The following is a 15,438-nucleotide window of genomic DNA, read 5'->3' on the forward strand; positions in this document are numbered from 1 at the left end:
ATAAATGGCCTCGATCGCTAATCGGCAATCAGTCAAGTCAATCAGAATCGGTAATCGGCCACGACAATCAAAATCAGCAAATCGATCACGACAATCAGAATCAATCGATAATCAGAATCGGTAAATCGGTCACATAAATTAGAAATCAAAATCGGCCACGATAATTGGAATCGATCAATAATCGAAATCGGCAAATCGGTCACGTTAATTGGAATCAGTAATTAGTCATGATAAATAGCCTCGATCGCTAATTGACAATCGGTCAAGTCAATCGGAATCAGTAATCGGTCATGATAAATGGCCTCAATCGCTAATCGGCTATTGGCCATGACAATCGGAATCGATCGATAATTAGAATCGGCAAATCGGTCACGACAATCGGCACCGATAATTAGCATCGATAATTGGCGTCGGCACCGATTATCAGTAGATAAACAAAGCGAGGTCCATAGATGATCAGCCGATCAACCATAGAATAAAGATCGACACTCAGCCGTGGTTATATCAAATTGGATAACACAGAATCATCCATCTACGACAAATGGGGCCCACTTATTTAGGATAACCCACGAAGAGAATGGGCCTAACAAAGCCTAAGGGAAGGTCACAGTGAGGACGTCTAACATCATTGCCCCTCAATGTGGACATCTAACCAACATTGCTCCCAAGGAGTGGCCTACGTAAGGAATTTATATGCAATGCAGCGGCTACACGTACATCACATTGGGCCTCACATACATCGCATTGGGCTTCATACGAGGGCCTTAAGTGTATCACAATGGGCCACGCCCATGGGCCTTGAATCCATCACATTGGGCCTCGCCCATGGGCCTTGAATATCAAGTGGGTCGCATTTACATGGGCCGCATTATATGGGCAGTACTAATGGGCCCAATACACCTCACAAGGGCTGCATGGCATGGGCCCAACCTTCATCAAGGGAGGGGGTCGCACCATCTACCCCATTCATCTATTCTTAGGGATCATTTTAGAGTATTAACAAGAAATATTTAAATCACATGGACTACACTCCAAATAATAGTGGTGATAATGATTCCCACCATTAGAATTCTCAAGGCCCACCATAACATCTATTTCCCATACAATCTGTTCATAAGGTCACACAGACCTGAATTAAGATGAAAAATAAATTTCAAATTGATCCAGAACCGTTGTGACCCCAAGAAGGGTTTCAATGGTGGACGTTCACTTAACACTGTTTTATGTAGTGTGGTCTTCTTGATATAGATCTGTCTTATTTTAGTCTCAAGCCTTAACTGAGCTAGCCCTTTGGATGGACGGTTTTGATGTAACACATACATCAAGTATGGGCCCACCGTCCATATGGGTGGTGTGATATAAAGCATTCATTACGGTGGGGTTCCATACCCCCTGCTGACGTCCTTGGCAGTGAGACCCACAGAACTTGCTGTCGTCAGATGGCAGTGGGTCCCACCATCAAAACAGATGGACGGCGTGTGTAAAACACATACATCATGGCTAGGATCCACCGTCCATGGGCTAGATGGTGGATGCAGCGCATCATCTAGGTGGTCCCACCGTCAGGATGAATGGACGGTTAGATATAACACATGCCTGGTGGGACCCACACGTTATAGACGTTAATAGGCAGCTATATAGGTGTCATACATGCAGTTAATGCTGCTTTAAAGGAGAGCAGAGGTGGGTCCCACATAGGGCCCACCCTTATATATGTAAGATATATAATATAATATATATACAGCTGTTGCTGGTGTAGCTTTATGCTTTAAAAGGGTACAAAGGTGGGTCCCACGTAGGGCCCACCCTCATATGTATATAAAATATTATATTATTAGACAACTAATATAATATGATATATTATATTAATATTATATTTAATATAAGGCAACGTCCAGGCCATCCATGGCCTGGACATACACATACATCAAGGATGGCCCCACACGTAGGGTGGGTCCCACCATCCAAGGACGATGGATGCTACACATACATGATGGTGTGGCCCACCCCAATGGATGGACGTTGTGGATGGACCCATGGACCCCACTATCAGCACACTCTTCACTGTTAGCCACTCCCAGTAGGGAATCAGTGCCCAAACCTCAACATTGAAAGGAGGTATCTTTCACTAAGCCTACCACTGGATCTATGGATCTGGTCTGATGGCCAAGACCTCAACGTTGAAATGAGGTATCTATCACGTAGTCTATCTCTTGAGCTATGGATCTGGGTGGGTCATCACATCAAGGAGGGCCCCACCCATACATGTGGGGCGGACCACATCCTAGATGGATGGTTGGGATGATATACAAACATCATGGTGTGTCCCACATGGATGGGGTCCACCGGTAGATGGCATGAATAAAATACACACATCATAGGTGGGCCATTGATCATAGGAAGAGAAAGAGAGAGAAAAAGAGAAAGGAACGTGTAGGGGAGGACCCCTCCACTATTGGGCCCTCCCTTGAACCATACATACATCAAGTGGGTCCTACAACAAGTGGACCTTTAAATCATAAAAAGTAAGAATGTGGGTCCAAGATCACCCACCGTCCACTCCTTACTCCCTTGGTTTCCTTTGCTCCTTAGCTTCGATCTTAACGGAAGAGATGGAGTTTGGATGGTTGGGATGGGAGATGAGAGGGTGGGAAGTGGGCCACATTAAAGCTCCTCCATTAGAGCTTGGAAAGCATGGACGTGTGGTGTTTTGGGTTTCTTGGAATGGAGCTTGAGAAATGAGAGAGAGAGAGAGGGATGGGTGATGGAGTAATGGATGTGGTGAGTGATGGGTGTTTAAGAGATTGTTGACTTTAGGGGTAGGTTGTGTAAAAAAGGTATGGGGTGTGTAAGAACTTTTTGACTTATGGGGTTGCTTGAGGATGAGTGTGAGGTGATGGTGTACTTGACCCTTGATGGGATTGATTGATTGATTAAGGTGACATATCGTAGAGATTCTCTTGGGTTTTGCAACGTGCGTCATTTTTCTTGAACTAAATGCGAGCCCACATCTCCTGACCAGGGTATCGGATCGGTATGCAAGATGCGGCGTTGGAACCGTGGCGACGGTGCGGTCGCAATGGTACAAGTCTCAGATTAAGCCGACTCAAGTCTAAGGGATATGACTTAGGGTCGTGTGCAAATATTGATTATAGGTTACAGGTTTTCAGAATTTGACGGGAATGATCGCGAGAATTGATGAAAAAGTATGTACTAGGATACGGGCCTTACATCCATGGTCAGGGAACTTACCCTACGCTGTAAGTGAAAATGAACCTTCTTAAGGGCCCTGTTTGTCAAAAACAGGCACCCTTTGATTATAACCTAACTATACCATGGCCCTGGGACCATTGACACTAGTTCTGGGTCTATTTAAAGGCCTTAAACCACCCCACCCCTCTCTCAAGTGAATTTTCTCCAAACCCTAAGAGAAAGAAGAGAGAAAAGAAGAGAAAAGAGTGAGAAGAGAAGAGAAGGTTTGGGAGATCGTGGCAGTGTTTCTCTCCCACGACTACACGCACTAGATCGCCTTTCCACATCACTACACGACCCATTTCAACTATGATTTCAGTAAGAAATCCTAACCCTAATCTTGATTTAGGGATCCAAATAGATGAATCGAAGAAATAGTTAACCTAGTTCAATGTTTAGGTACCCGTTGTTCTGTATTTGGGAACGTGGGATTCAAACTGAGTTCGAAACGAGTATTCCAACGAAAGGTGTGGACTATAAATGTTTAGGTTATGGTTTTCAAGGCTTTCAATGTCAGTAATGATTTATGTCTGACCTGATTGCTGCCATATGATCTTAGTTATGACGTGTACGATAAATTATATGTGTGAACTATGTTGAGTATAAGATGCATTCCATGTGTTTATTGAAATGCTTGATTCAGTGTGAAATTGTGATTTATGCTTGCCATGATTTCAAATTTAAGGTTCATGTTTGTCATATGCTTTATAACGTAATTTGTATAAGGATTTGCTAAGTTATATGTTGTAACTAACCTAGTCTATGTATTAGTCTATTGTAGCCTAAGTGTTTGTTAGATTGTTTGAATGAGAAATTGTTAATGATTTGAACTTATTACAAGTATTAACTTAGGATTTTGTATTGCTTTATACATATGTACAATTCTTTCAGGCATCCATCTTTGCTTCTATGCAAATATATGGATAACATTGGTAAAATGGTCAATATGTTGACAAAATGCTCAAATGAGTGTGGTATCCAAATTGTTAGTTAAATATTGTTATGATTATCTCATGTGTCTGCCTACTGCTCTTAAGTAAGATTGGGACTACAACCTAGTCCAGGCAATCGGTAACCTTCCATGTTCGGGTGGTCGAGTTAGTTTCACCACATTTGATAATTCAACGAATCCGAGTCCTACGAGGATTCTCCGTAGTGGTTAGGCCGCACGGGGGTGCTTATGCGCTCCATGTCGATTAAATCAACGTGTGCTCGTACCAATCGAATTTACCTAACATACCGATTGGCCTATTGTATGTTCACCATTTATGGACACCACTGTTGGAATCTAAGATACCCCCACCAGTGTAAGAACCCACTTCAACCATGGTACCATGATCCGCTAAGACTCATGAGCCGAGCATGGTGGTATGGGACACCGTGGTTGAGCTGTTGGCCCACACTGGGGTGACGAGCCTCCTCGTAGTGACCAGTGAGCAACCCAAACTCGTGAGCCGAATACGATGGTATGGGACACTTTATTCGAGTTGTCTACCTGTGCTGAGGTGACGAGCCTTCCTATAGTGACCTCGAGTATAAACTCTCGAATTTACCTATCCACTACTTTTCATCAGGAGTGATGCCCTACAACTCGCATAACGTATGTGATTAACTAGGATTCACAACCCTATATGGATCTTTCGGTTTGGGTAAATGATATAAAGGGAGGTACCTTAGCTTCCCGAATCTACTGTATGAATAAGCCTAATTAAGTACTCAGCTAACACGACCAGGCATCGCATTGCATGTGCTTTGGCGAGGAAGTGCACGTTTAGGGAGTTTGCCATGCGCGAATGGTTTATGAAGTCGCTTGAGGGAGCTTTGTGCGAGGGCATACATCATTACTGCATACCATCCCTGAATTAATAAGAGTAGTTAGGGAATGATTGTTGTACTGCTTTATCATCACTGCTTAATTGAATTGATAACATGTTAACCCTTACCTTATAGTACCACTGAGTTGATCACTCACTCCCACTCTGAGATGGTGTTTTAAAACACCAACCAGACTCTGTTATAGATGTAGGTGATGAGGATATCTATGCAGCAGAGTTGGACTTCATAGATGATGAAGAAGAGTTCTCCTATGTTCGGCTCTTTGGCAGATCTATGTAGACCTTGTGCTACTTCGATTGGATTACAGGGATACATGGATTAGTCGGACATTTACATTTTGGGCATTTTGTATATTTTTGAGATAAAAACATGTATATATTCAGCTAGGTAATATACTCATACTCTGGAGGTTGTGAAACACATATACTTTATATATCTATCTCAGTCTTCCGCTTACTTAATTATATTAACTCTGGAGTATGATATGTTGATTTAGTATAATCCCTCTCATGTTTAATGCACTAATATGGACAACATTTAAACATCATTATTTATGTTGCATAAGTGATGCGTTGAATATCGAGAGTTGAGCTTTGCTTGACCCTTGAAATTTAGGGTGTTACATCAACAGTCGTGCTTACTCGATCAGGGCCATAGGTATACGAATATGTGCAGGAAAATTTTCTTTTCCCATCGGTGAGGTTTGGTCAGACACTGACGGTCTGAAATCCTCAATTTCGCACGTGAGTGAATGGCCCAATTCACTTAAGTTTGATTACATTTTCTAAAGATATTCGCGTTTCTCACACACTTCACTCAGCATTCAAATTGAACGTTTCTGGACACCATCTGGATTCGATTCTCGTGATGGTTGTTAAGCCTAGTAGGACGGATGTAACCCTATAGTTTTGCGGTCATCAGACTTTCGACGTGCAGTCCAGGTCCAATACGGGGTTTCAATGTACACCCAAGAGCGACAAGCTCATGGGATTTCTCCTAGGTTTTTAAGTACTGTTGAGTTAGCGATATTGATGGTTCTAAGTCTTGTCATTTGTGTAAATGGTGGTTCGAGCTAAATCCACCAATTAAGTAGTTTAATATTTAATTAATTTCTGTCAAAATTACGATAGGATACGGTCCTTAGGTCTTTCTGCCTAAGGTGATACTCGGGTCTTTGTACAAATTTTTTTAAGACATTATAAGATCTTTCCAAACCCTAGAAAATGATTTAGAGAATCTTAGGGAGTCATATTTTTAGTTGTGGAACTCCAACTTTTGCACCTAATTGGAAAAATCTAGAAACCGCCTCAAATTTACGCACTCCCCGCAGTTTGCTAAATTAAACTTCACTCTACACAGTTTCCCAAATTTTACTTCACTCAACATAGTTAAAATATACTTCAAGTTTCAGAATATACTTTTTCAGGACAATTTCAGGAATACGTTTGTTTTAATGACAATTTCAGGATTCCTTTTCTTCACTTCAAATCTTTGATTCAGTTCATTCCTCACTTGGTTTTCTTGGATCTTTGGCATGTGAATTCTCCATTAATAACTTCCAAATCTTCAAATCTTCATTTAATAATCTTTTGAGCATAAATCTTCCTTTTGGCGTTAATTTCAGTTTAAGCTCTCGAAATCATTACGCACATGAAAACATGCATAATTAAATCGATTAAGCACTATCATGTTTATAAAACCAAAGTATAAATAGGGAGAAATCTATAATATTTCACACTCAAAACATACAATCTATTTAACGCATCTATATGAATTAAATACATTTAATCATAAGAAACAATAGAGATGCATCCCCATAAGCAATTGCAAACACATTGATGCATAGTTGTTCAACTACTTGCCTAGTGTACTCTTGGTGGACGTACTCTCCTCTAGTGTATCGAAATTCACTATGTTAGGACTTTTTAATAGGTTAACCCCTAACATTTACAAGCATACACTTCTGTCAAAGGCCTACATAATGTCTTATAAGCGTACACTCCCATTGTAGGTCTCTACAAGGACTTGAATGAGTTTAGGTCAAAAACTCTATACTCAATCCTACACAATGAAATAGTATATGGACTCTAAATTGACAACATTACTTATTGGATTGAGCCCTGTTGATGCATCTTACTTGAGATACGTCTTCACTTCTCAAATTTGCTTCTCTTGTGCTCTCTCGATCTTTGTAGGCGATCTTTTTCCCTTCCTTGAATTGGTTACCAACAACATTCTTCCTATGAGATGCCAAGGTAATAAGAGTTAGATTGAATCTCCTACCATTAATAAATTTAGTTGGTTCCTGTTGATGCAGAAATATGCACTACTAACAAAAATGAGCAAAGCTGACGGATGTGTGACTATTTTAGCTACGACTTTTAGCCGTCGTGAATTGCGACAGCGAAAATCTGTAGCTAAAAGGTCTATTTTTAAGGGTGGACATTCAATTGCTACTGTTTTCCTGTGGTGTTGTTCACCCAAGATTTATTTCAATCTGGTTTTTTGTATCAACCTTAAAATATTGTTTACAAATGCATGTACGGTGTGGATTCATCACAAACATCATGGTGGGGCCCATAGAGCCCTACCAGATCCAATGATCAAGTAGCGTTTTTTATTTCACGGTAAATGTGTGTGAGTTTTGCATTTGCTTTAAATTTGTGGTGACTCGTTTATAGAAATAATGGTAATGATATAGGGTTATCCAAACCAACTAAATAATGGTTCTAGCTGTAGATGGATAATATGTATATATTTTCTGATATAAAACTATCTTAACCATCTAGTAAATGGTCCCTTACATGTACGACTGTTAATATGGTGTATGTTATAAATGATAGTAAACGCACAATATTCGGATCTGAAAGTATTTTCTTTCTTTGTTTTACACCAAAAACATCCTAACCCTCATTCTCTCTCTCTCACTCTTGCTGTTTTTGCTGCCCGACGTCTCAATTTCCCGCATTCACGGTGCAGACAGTCTCTCTCAATCTCTCTCATTTAGACATTTCTCCCCCTCCAAAAACCCTAAAACTATAAGATTCAGCAGCAACAAAGGAAGGATGCCTCTGAAGTTCGACCCATCTCAAGTGGTGGACATGTATGTCTGTACCACAGGAGGAGAAGTAGGCGCGGTGAGCTCACTTACCCTGAAGATCGGGCCGTTGGGGCTGTCCCCTAAAACGATCTACAGCAGGAGATCGCTGATGGGGATGTTGAGGTCCCGACAGAGTGAGGTGACTTCTTTGATCTCCTCTCAATTTCTGTATCTTCTTTTTTTTTTCGTTGAGATTTTGTATTTAGGAGGTATCCATTTGGAGGGATTTTGGTATTTGATTTGGAATTCTAGAAAATTGAGATCCTAATGCTTGTTATTATCATTTTAAAAAAATGGATGTAATTTTAGGGACCACGAACACATTCTGACTGTAAAAAAAATAAAATTAAAAATTAAAAAAAAGAAGAAGAAGAAGAAGAAGAAAGAAGAAGAAAGAAGAAGAAAAAGTACTCTATGTAGAAAATGAATTAGAGATGGAGAGGATCTCTATTTGTGTTCAAGTGCACACCTCAACTTTACAAGGGTGTACATGGTTTTTCAATTCTAATACAATTCTAACATTTATAAACCAAACTATTGATTAGTTGTCCCTCGTTGATAGACAATTCCCCAGTAATCTTCTATAGTGAGGAAAAGATATCAGCCTCCAATATTAGGACCATTTTCAGTTGAATGTGGAGAGCTGTTTGGATTTGTGGAAAGCATATGGAGAACAGATATCACTTCAAGATAAACCTAGTTTGGATTTGTGGAAAGCATGGGGAAAAGATACCGTTTTCAAGAAAGAAAACATCATTACCCACTTTTGCTCATTAACAACAATTTTCTTAGGAAATTTGGATTTTTTTTCCAAATAAGTTGGAAAAATAATATATTTCACTTCATTCGTTCATTGTTCATAATACATTTGGGTCGATTCAAAACCCCATAGGCCAGACCATATGGAACAACGTTAAATCAATTTGCAAGGTCTAATGAATGCATCATATGCAGCTACAATTGCTAGGTTTCTCTGGTAGAAAATTTCTGAAAAAACCAATTCTAGAGCTCCTTGGGAATTTTAGGGCCCGTTTGGTTACCATCAAAGTTCTGTTTCAATAGGCTATTTTGGACATATCTGTTCAGCTAAGGGATTTCTGGATGTGGCTTATATAGATAGACTATTCTGCCATGGCAACTGTTATTTTTTAAACTCCCTGGATCTAGATGGATGGACAAGCATATGTGGCTCTTCTAAACATTAGCACATTGGCATGTGGACATGCAGAGTAAATGTGTATTGATTCTGGCATGCATGCACGTGGGTTGCTTTAAGATGCATGGTGGCACGTGTGTATTGCTTGAAGATGCATGGTCGCACATGGCATATGTACATGTGGGCATTGGCACATGTGGGGCGCGTGAAAGTGGGATTTGGCACATATGGGGTGTTTGAAGATGGGTGTCTCATTTATGGCACATTGGCACGTGTGGCACATGTGCCACGCATGCGTGCAAAAGTTAGCTACTCTTTCATGTGCCTTATGGAATAATGCTAAAACCAATTTGTTATTATTATTTTTTAATCCAAATTACCTTGTACAAGGTAACAGCTACTTTTTTAGATATCATTTGTTTTTATTGGAATTAGCTAACCCCATTTAGTTTGTTTAAGGCTTATATGATGATGATTTGTATTTATTGGAATTGGTGTCAATGATTGTAGACAAGTGATGGACGTGCCACTATCTGAATGGCTATCCTAATGGAATATTTTAGGTAGCCAAACAGGATCTCATCCTTGTTATTTCTTCAATTAATTACGGTTTCAGTGCCTTCCATATTCCATTTAGCAGTTATGGTCTGAGAATTGGATGGTTGAAATGAAAAAGGCCTTTATGTTACATGCACAGAGGTCCATTTTTAGGATGATTAGGATAGTGATACTGATGGACCTGGGCTTTTACACTATCATCTGTCAATATTTGGGTCCACATTTAATTGTTCCAATAGCTAAGGGTCACCCTATTCATGGGGGTACTGAAGAATGCAGACAATGCTGAAGGTTGGAGGTTGCTTGGAATAACACATGCAGAAAATGATGATGATCAACAATGATTTCTTTTTCCCAGCATTTTCAGCATCAAATTCAAGGAAGTTCTTTCATTTTTTGTGGAATTTCAATGCAGATGTTTGTGTGTTAGCTATGTATGTTCTCTTACCACACTTTTTGTTGTTGAACACTATTCTTAGGATTGTGATGGACCAATATGTTACATCCAGCCATTGTGATGCTTGGTGCAACTATGTATTCTGAAATCTTGCATAGAAAATACAACTTTCAAAATCTTGGTTCATGATAACTCTAGAAATGGTACTGAATGGTCCAATTTCGTTTGCATGTCTGTGTGCATGTGCATGCTCATTTTGTTTCCTTTCCGATGCTTCGAAGTTGCTAATGGGTACATTTTTCGTCTAGTTATTTTCCCTTGCCTTGTGTTGTTGTTTTTCTTAGACTATCAGTGGTCCTAGAATTACAGGAATTTTAGTAAAAGAGCAACTATTGTCTATTGAGATGCTCCTTTTGTCTTTTGCAGCTGTAAGCCCTCCTGTCATTAAATAGGTTATAGATTCAAAAAGTTGTCCATAGTTGTGTGTCTTATTCATGGTCATCTTCATAGGAATGGTGAAATTTGGGCATTGATGACGTTTCTTTCTTAGTTGGCACTACACCAAAATCGTTGATTAAGAATGGATTAATTTTTGGTTTAAGAACGGCCTATGGTATTCCTTCGCAAAGTCTCATTGACATGTGCACTGAGAGTGCGGGAGAACTGCTTTGATTGAATTTTGGCAAAGAAGTTGTATATTAGGTGATTCATTTGTTTTCCAGTACATGGTTGATGCATTTCCTATACTCATGATTCTACTTTTGTCCTTGAAATTTTGTCTATTGTGGTGTTACATTTGTATTTAATTTCTCACAATTTTGCTTATGATTCAACTTTTATCCTTAAATTTTCACCATTCAATTTGTAATCTCTCCAGCTAGTGAAAGAATCGTCTGCCCCATAATTTCTCTCCTATATTATTTTATTTACACCCCAGCAATGCATTATTTTTTTATATAGTCAAGCTAAAGTCTTTTGATCTCTTTATGCTATGGGAATATGCTTCCAACATGTATTGAGTCTTCAAATGTTTGCTTGTATCTCTTTTGTTTTTTGGTAGTCTATGTATGATTATCGAGTGGTATTGTGGCAATTTTCTATGTGGCTTCCTTATCGTTCTCCTGGCTCATAATTTCCTCTATCACACATTTTGTTCTTTTTCCCATGTGCATAGAGATGTGGATATGTGTTGTTCCACATTATCTTAAAATGTTTAGCATTTGCAATGTAATCCATGTTTTGTTCTTGTTTAAATGGTTATCTTTAACTTTAATTTGAGTAAAGAAATCATCAAAAAATTGGCCAGAAATGTTACCATGTTCCATTTGCAATTTGAGTAAAGAAATTTCTTACCTTTTTTAGCCTTTTGATATTTGCTATGAGATTTCTGAACTGGCAGCCATCTATGGAGAATTGGAGATGAAGGAACTACGCATCGAACTAAATGATAAATTATTAGAGATGGAACGACTGCAATCTGAGTTGATCAGAAGAGACTTGGAAGAAGAAACAGAGGAACCTGCTAAGAGTAGTTTAAAAACTGTTATTGCGACCTTAGAGAAATAGAATGTTAATCTTAAGGTTGATACTTCTGCACATTCTAGAATGAAGTATGCTTTTGCTTTGTATGTAGCATCTAAGTGTCATTGTTGATTTTAGTTGTTGTTTTCTTCAACCTTTTTTCTTCTCTACTAGATGGCTAATAAATTGGCTGAGGAATGGGAGGGGAAAGTTCGTAAAAATGGTGAGAACCACTACACCAAAATCACCAAATTGGAACAGAAATGTCTAAATCTGGACATTTTTTTACTGTTCAGAAGAAGAGACAAAAAGGACAGTCTTGGTTCATATTCTTATATGGAAATTGGAAGTCCAGGATACTTCTTTTCCATTCTAGTGGATAATTCTGCATTTTCTTATAGACAAAGATCATCCCAGAATTTGTACCATTTTTTTTTACTGTTCAGAAGAAGAGATGGAAAGGCGCCTTTTAAATAGGAATCAAGTAAGGCATGTTTATCTTTCTAGTTTTAGATTTTCTAATCACCATACACCCTTTAACACCGTTTCTTTCTTTTTTCCATTTGCTTTTAAAAAAAATTAAAAATAAAAAATAAAAAATTATGGCTCATGAAGGGAAGAGTTGATGATAACATTAAGACAATCAGGAAGCGGTTCAAAGTTTTTACAGAATCCAGTTTACCTGTAATTGAGTATTATAGTTCTAAAGAGAAAAAGAGATACACATGGATGCTGTTTATGACAACCAACTACACAATGTATGTTGAGTTATATAGATAACACATGGATAAGTTAGCCTATCTCGGGTTTTGGATCGGCCGGATGCCCTCATATCTACTAATTTTGTTGTTATATTCTGATTAACATATCATGGCCCCACGCCATTATATCATGTAGTTGATGGGCCAATAGAGTGCCCAATAGCATGGTGGATTGGATATTCATGATATTTTAATCACTCCTTTGCGGATAGGCTATATCCCAAAAGATAGGAGGATTCGCCAATCGGATTTTCAGTAGTCCACCCTTGATTGCACTCATCGAGAGCCATACTTTAAAATGATTGGTGTTTAGGTCCTATAGATTGGGATGGATAGTGGATGAGCTTTGAAGTATTAACGTAGATTATGTTTTCTTTCGTCCTTTCTTTCTTGAGAAATGGGATTTCCCAGCACTTATTTGGATATTGTTTATTTATTTTTGGAGTTTTTTCCAGATTGGTTGTTTACAAGTGTTTAGAAATAGTCATTTTCTGTTATGAGTCAATGTTTAAATCAGCCAATAGAATAAAAGATCTGCGAGTCAATGGTCGAATCATCCAAGCAGATAAAAAGTCTGCGACCCCATTTTCTTTGCCTATCTACGTTCTTTACATGAATGTACAATTACAACTTTGATCACTTGATCTTTTGAGAGGCATATTGGGGCATTGCTTCTTTGTACAATAGCTTTGTTGTTGTTACCGTTTGGGACTAGCCATGAGACATGCATCTATCTCTTAGCTGAATGTCGGCTTGCATTTGTTTGGTTCCTTATTGACATTGTTATCTTGATCTAACTGGATTGTTTACCTGTCTCGCATAACTTTGTTTTTACCTATTTTGAATTCTTACTTTGTTATCAATGAGTTGGAAGAATATAGATTTGCCATGGTGTGCAAATGGTAATTTAATTCAGTTTTAACTGTCATGGGTGTTGTTTTAAACTGTATTCTGGTTTTTTCATGTTGGCCTTGGAACTTGCACTGTTTTCTACTAATAATGCATCTTTCACGTTATATGTTGATGGATCTTGTTCTTAAAATATAGGGGTTCCTTATGGAATCTCTCTTGTGGGTCCTTGGGGAGAGAATGAAGTAGCGATTGGTGTTAGTCCACTGGATCAATCCTTTCCTTATTCTAATGCGATTTTCTGTGGAATACTTCATAAACCTTTTCATTTCTTTGGATTTGGACTTCGGAGTGCATCCTCATTTCTTTCTATAAGTCTTGTGTCTAGATCATGTCTATAAATTCAAATATCTTAAACTTCTTTTATGTTGTTTTTCTTTAACCTCGTATTGCTTTCATTTAGAAATGTACATATGGTTCATGCCATCAAATGCCTTATATGTTAGGATTGTCCTATCAAGGAGGTTTTCAATGCTTGATACCTTGTGCTAGTTATTATTGTAGATGGGCTGGTCATCTTCTGTTACAGCAAAAGATTTCATGCTTTAATGTTTTACGAAGTCTATTAATAGAGATTCTTTTAATTCATAAGCGTTCCTAAGATCCATGTTGGACCAATGGATGGTCTGCTTGGCTTATTTTACTTGAGACAGTGATATCAAAGAAAAGAAATAGTCGTAGTGACTGAGATTTTCGGGTTTTCTCTTGAAATGGCCCAAGATCTCTGAGAAATATTGGAATTGGCACTGGTTTGAAAGTGAAGATACTCAATCTAGCCCACATCTCCATTGGGTGCAATCCTCTTATTTCCATACCCAAATGGATTAGCAGGGCCTGCTTTATGTTATCCTTCAATTATGGTGTGTACTGAGCATGTCAAGATGTACTTTCTTTATGTAGGTGGAAGCCTTAGCAGTTCAATTGACTCACTAGGAAGGTGAGATGCTTTAAGAAAAAACCGAAGTGAAAAAGATAGCAAATTTTCCTAAGCAGGTAATCCCATGTTTTGTTAGACGTGTATTGTTGGTTTAGGACAATATTTTTCCAACTTCCATGTGTATATACTAAGTTGCTTGTATATATAATTTCAATATGCAGTATCACATTCGATAAAAAATGAAAATAAGAGCAGGATTACAAGTAAAAAAACAAAAAGGATTACAACTAAAAAAACAAAAATGCAATACTATGTGTACCTTTATGGTGCCCCTGAGGTTCATATACTGTGCAATAGCTGACTACAAGTCATTAGCCTCAATTTGATATGAATCGAAGTTTGGAGAACCAGATCTTAATCTATTGATGATTTCAACTTTGTTAAGAACTTTTCTAAGCATATACTGTGCAATATGAATCAAAGTCATTAGCCTTAATTTGATATGAATCAAAGTTAAGAATTTTTCTAACCCCTGAGGTTCATATACTATGCAATAGCTGACTAAGGCTTCTTCCAAACAAGGCCTTAGTCTATTTATCTTTTCCCACCTTGGTTACAATCTTTTATTAGTGCTTGTTTCCAAACAAGGGCCTTAGTCTTGCTGAAAGATGAAGACCCAAGTTTGGTTAAGAGGAACAGAAGAATGTTGGGACAGCTTTTGGGGACATTAGAGATAATTCATTGCAATTATGCTACAATGTTAGATGTTTTTTTTTTAAAAAATCATAAATCATGATAAATAGAATAAAAAAGTTTTTTATAACACAGACAAGATGGCGTGTAATCTATGATGACTAGATGCCAATTAAGACTTAGACACTGGTATCATCTCTACTTTAGAGACTGCTGTTAAATGCTTATTAGAGAATTTTTAATTCTTTAATTGTCTTAAGGGGACTGGTGGTGGTTGTTCCTCTTTTATTCCCTATCTGAACCCTTATTTACTATTTCACGTAGCTCTAGTTCTTCATGATTGGATTTTCCAGTGGGAAGAATTTGATCTTTGAAAAA

General features: G+C 38.2%; 1 long non-coding RNA gene across 1 annotated transcript; it reads left to right on the forward strand.

Annotated features, from left to right (window-relative positions):
• Positions 1-7,555: 7,555 nt before the first annotated feature.
• Positions 7,556-14,483, forward strand: LOC131251332 (uncharacterized). The gene is made up of 4 exons (XR_009173750.1): positions 7,556-8,327; positions 11,699-11,880; positions 12,222-12,304; positions 14,391-14,483. It is a non-coding gene; the product is annotated as an uncharacterized LOC131251332 (long non-coding RNA).
• The last annotated feature ends 955 nt before the right edge of the window (positions 14,484-15,438 follow it).

This window comes from Magnolia sinica, chromosome 7, assembly GCF_029962835.1.
Source record: "Magnolia sinica isolate HGM2019 chromosome 7, MsV1, whole genome shotgun sequence".
NCBI lineage: Eukaryota > Viridiplantae > Streptophyta > Magnoliopsida > Magnoliales > Magnoliaceae > Magnolia > Magnolia sinica.